The sequence below is a fragment of the Suncus etruscus genome, chromosome 7 (assembly GCF_024139225.1).
Source record: "Suncus etruscus isolate mSunEtr1 chromosome 7, mSunEtr1.pri.cur, whole genome shotgun sequence".
Taxonomy (NCBI): domain Eukaryota; kingdom Metazoa; phylum Chordata; class Mammalia; order Eulipotyphla; family Soricidae; genus Suncus; species Suncus etruscus.
Genome location: NC_064854.1, coordinates 94,494,410 through 94,499,852, shown reverse-complemented (window position 1 = coordinate 94,499,852; position 5,443 = coordinate 94,494,410).

Sequence of the window (5,443 nt, the reverse complement as noted above, 5' to 3'; positions counted from 1 at the left end):
CTCCGCTCCACCGCGACCTCGCCTTGGCGCCACTGCGCATGTGCGCGAGGAGAACGCTGCGCGCCCGCTCAGCCAATAGGAAGCGGAATCCAGGCTCTTCCCTCTAGCAACCCCGGTCCAAGGACCGGTCTCCATGACAACCACCTCCACCCTTCACTGGGACTTGCTGGTTGAGTCTGCTAAGGTTCTGATGGGAACTTTCAAGTTTCCCTTGGCGGAGGTAGGTACAGCCTGGAAAAGCCCTGGAAAGCCCACCTATGAGATCCCTACAATGCCTGGACTCAGTGCATGCTCTACCCCTACTCTGGGTTCTTTCTCTGTCTTGCCCCCGACCCCCGTCAGCTCATCCCTCAGCTCTGGGACTCCATGATTCCTATCAAGGAGACCCTTTCATGCCTGCGGGCAGCCTGCAGACTCCTTCTGGGTTTTCCCTGGACTTTGAGTACCAAACCCACTGCGGTGTGTGCACTGTTGATTCTGCCAGTTGGTGACCTGGAGTCAAGAATTTTCTGGTGCCTGGCTGTGTCCTGAATGAGCACCCAGTTGGAACTGGGAGAGGGGATGTGGCTAGGAAATTTGAATGAGAGAACTATAGATCCAGAAGAGTTCTATAGCCTTTTTTAGTTTTTGTATGGGGGATTGAACCCAGAGTTTCACAGATGCAAAGCAAGTATTGAAGTATCTTTGTGGAGATATTGAGTGTGTGCTCCTATTGAGGGATGATGGGGAAAGTCACTTTGCAGGCTGAAGCCAACAGATTTGTTATGGAATTGGGCTCCCTGAAGAAACAAGATGGGACACATGGTACCAAGAAATTGAGGCAGATAAAGCGGCAGCAGGGTCCTCTTTGTGACTCAAAAGCACCATTTTTTGGTACTCAGGCAAGTGCCCCAAGGGAAAGAGAAGCCACAGAATGACTGAGGAGCCTTCAAGCCACTCAGTCCTAAGAAACTGAGACTGACAGAGTGGCAGCAGGGTCCTCATTGTGACTCAGAAGCACCATCATCATACTCATGTCGGTGACCTGAAAAGAGTGCCGCCACTTGACTTCTCTCCACAGACAAACATTTCTTCCAGTCACTAAGCCACAGCATAACACATTATAAAAAGCCAAAGACTGCAAAGGTCCTTGCATAGCATTCTATTGTGTATACATACCTAATCTTTGTAATTCACGCTATCATTGGACACCAAGGTTGATTCATTTCTTAGCTATTTTATTCATTGTAGCAATGAATAATGGTGTTCATATATCATATTGAATGGACATTTATAAAGCCTGGGAATACACCAAAGTGGAATTTCTGTGTCATATGGAAACTCAATTCTAAGTTCCAGAGGACTCTCTTTGTCATTTTCCACAGGGGTCTAATCAGACAATATTTACACCAACAGTGGATGAGTTCCTTTTTCACCACATCAATGCCAGCATAGGTCATTCCTATTTTTTAAATTTGATTTTTTTAAATTTAAACACTGGTTACAATGTTTTTTTTTTAATAATGCAGCTGTTTTCATAGATAAAGTTACTCATGATTGAGTTACAGTTATACAATGTACAACTTTCACCAGCACACATTTTCCACCAGCAACATTCCCAGTTTCCCTCTCACCCTCCCCAATACCCTCTTATCTTCCTGTCTCTGGGGCATGCATTTTTATTTTCTTAATATTTCTTGCATTTTCTCTTTTAGACAATTTGATTTGCAACACAGTGCATGTTTTATGTCACTAATGTACCAAATTTCCCACCTTCCCAGCCTACCTCTGGGGCAGGAATTTAATCTCTCTCTCTCTCTCTCTCTCTCTCTCTCTCTCTCTCTCTCTCTCTCTCTTTCCCTCCCTCCCTCCCTCCCTCTCAGGTTTTTGGGCCACACCTGGTGACGCTCAGGTTATACACCATGACCAAGTAGTATTCATTCCAGGAATGCAAGGATTGTTTTACATATGTAAATCAATCAATATAATACACTATATTAATAAAAAATAAAAACCATATGATCATATTATTAGATGCAGAGAAAGCATTTGATAAGGTCCAACACCCATTCTTGATAAAAACTCTCATCAAGGGACTGGAGAGATAGCATGGATTTAGGGCATTTGCCTTGCATGCATAAGGATGGTGGTTCGAATTCCGGCATCCCATATGGTCCCCCGAGCTTGCCAGGAGCAATTTCTTAGCATAGAGCCAGGAGTAACCCCTGAGTGCTGCTGGGTATGACCCAAAAAACAAGCCAAAACAAAACAAAAACAAACCCCCCACAAAAAACCAAAACTCTCATCAAGATAGGAATGGAAGGAACTTTTCTCAATATACTCAAGGCCATCTACCACAAGCCAATGGCTCTAGAATCTAAACCCACCCATTCCGACCCTGAACACTGGTGAGCCACTTCTTAACCAGAAGGCACTTGCCCAAATGATCAAAAACACACTTAGAGAAAGAAAAGGTTTTAAAAATTTTCCACATTACCCTAACTCTAGTCTGCAGACCACCTTCCAAACAGCCACATGATGAAGCTCCAGGAATGAAAGACAATGACCATGGGTTACAGTTAAAAATCTGGTAAGAATGCTTAAAATTTATAAAGCCAGGAAGTCAGATGTAAAGTTTTTTTTTTTGTTTTTGTTTTGTTTTTGGGCCACACTCAGTGGTGATCAGGGGTTACTCCTGGCTGTCTGCTCAGAAATAGCTCCTGGCAGGCACAGGGGACCATATGGGACACAGGGATTCGAACCAACCACCTTTGGTCCTGGATCGGCTGCTTGCAAGGCAAACACCACTGTGCTATCTCTCTGGGCTCAGATGTAAAGGTTTTTTATTTTCTAGGCCAATCATGATTGGTGAGGGTAAACTTTACTGAAGAAAGGCTTCATGGGTTAGATTATATATAGAGCATTCTTAAAACCAATCATAATTTTCAAGTCTAGAAAATTAAGTGATATGGTAATGAGCACTGTAAGAGAAGTCTATACCATGAAATATTGTCTAGTGGGTCTTAAGCATCCAGTTTCCTTTCCTAAAAGCTATATAAAATCATGAGCATTATGGTATAATGGTAAACTACCTATAATTGAAAATAAATTACAATAACATATTCAATGAATGAGCTCTGTAACAGGAGTTCATAGCATGCAGTTGCATATTCCTTTGCTATCTGTGGACATAAACATTAGATTATATTACCAGGCACAATAAAGTAGAAAATGAATAGATTAGAATTTTTGTTATGACATTATCATAACGAGTCCTTTCTTCTGAGTCTAATATACATTGACAATTAAGAAAACTATTGCCAGAAAGGGCTGTTATGCCATTATATTGTATAGGGATGTTGTTGTTACAATTGGGGATTTGGTTCATGTAATTGCTCTGAGTAGCTCATTTAGGGTTGGTTTTGTTAGTGCAAATATATATATATTATTTGATTTTTGGGCCACACCCGGTGATGCTCAGGGATTACTTCTGGTATGCACTCAGTAATAGCTCCTGGCTCGGGGGACTATATGGGATGTTGGGAATCAAGCCAAGATCAGTCCTGGGTCAGTTGCATGCAAGGAAAACCCCTAACGCTGCCCTATCACTCTGACCCTAAGGTTAGCGTGAATATTGCAAGTTCTTTTTTGGTCTGAGAATGTGTTTAACCCTCCCTCCCATGTAAATGAGAGTTTTTCTGAGTAGTGGACTCTAGGTTGAAAGTTTCTTTTATTCAGTAGGTTTTTTTTATACTTGAGAATACACATTCTACTTATGTGCACATGCAACATTGTCTAGGATAAACCATATATCAGATAACAAATCAAATCTTAACAAATTCAAGATTTTTTGAGACATAGACATTTAAGTTTTAATTGCTTTTTAAATATTATAAGTATTACATTTGACTTTATACTTTTTAAAAATAATATATTAAGTAATATATTTATTTAAGCACATGATTACAAACGTAATTGTAAATGGGTTTCAGTCATAAAAAGAACACCCCCCTTCACCAGTACAACATTCCCACCATCAATACTTTTCGTCTCCCACCTCCCCCACCCCCTGCCTATATTTCAAGACAGGCATTCCACTTCCCTTACTCTCTGGCCATACCACCCTGAACATGCCTGATCTCATCTTATTCAGTAGTTTCAGTAGTTTCTACTCTTTTCTTGCCTGGATGGTTTTAAATGGAAGATTTAGTTTGATTCTTTTTTTTTTTTTTTTTTTTTTTTTGGGTTTTGGGGCCACACCCGTTTGATGCTCAGGGGTTACTCCTGGCTAAGTGCTCAGAAATTGCCCCTGGCTTGGGGGGACCATATGGGGCGGTCCGTTCCTTGGCTAGCGCTTACAAGGCAGACACCTTATCTCTAGCGCCACCTTCCCGGCCCCTTAGTTTGATTCTTACATTGTTTCCTTTATACTTGAGTTTTTTTTCTCCCATACTGCTTTAAGGAGTCAATCTCTCTGTTTTTGCCACTTGGAATACTAAATGTCTTGGTGTTGTTCAGTTATGGTCTATTATCTTTGACACTCTTTTTGCCTTTTGGTTTTGTAGAGAAACCTCTTTCTTGAGGATAGGGACTTTCTCTGCTATTATCTCTCTCATTACTTGTTCTTCCCCTTCTCGAATTCTTATAATTTGGAGATTATTTTTCCTGTCTTTGTTCATTGAGTTCCTTATATTTTCTTCCAGGGTTTTCTCTCTCCTTTCTTTTTCGACTTCTTTATCCCAACTGGCTTGCAATTTGCATTCAAGTTCTATGCAATTCTCCACCTGAGTAATTCTATGATTATGGCCTGCTAATATGCTTTATAGTTCCTTCATTTTCATCTGTAAGGATTCTCTCATTTTCTGAGAGTTCTTTGAGTTGGTTGAATTGTTCATCTATACATTTCTTAATTTTGTAGGCTAGTGATTTCTTGATTTCTATTGCTAAGCCATTAAGTGTTGATTTTAGGTCCTCATCTGTTACCCCCAACCCCTGTGTAACCTTACCTGATAGTAAGACCTGCCCATTTCTGGGAGGGGTCTTTGGTAGGTAACAAAAGGATTACCTCAGTGGCAGGAAGGGGATTTGTAGGATGGATTCAGAGGGATTCAGCAAGAGAGATGAAGCGAGACGCAGGATCAGGGAAGGGATAGGTTGAATGCAGGGCTAATAATGGAGATGGTGTAAATTGTTTTAAAGATTAGGAGCCACATGTGGTGGCTAGGGCCTGAATAAAGCTGATGTCTCCTGAAACCTGATTGCTGTGAGTTTTTCCCTTGCTGCTATTCTGAGCCCTCAGACCCATTGGCTGGAGGGAAATGCAGGTGTGTGACCTGGGCTGGAGGAGAAAGGCCTCACCATCCATCCATCTCACCATCATCCACTTCCATCCAGCACTCCATAATTAATCAGTTTTACGACAACTGGTGCTTGAATGTTGATTTGAACCCTGGACCCAAAGACA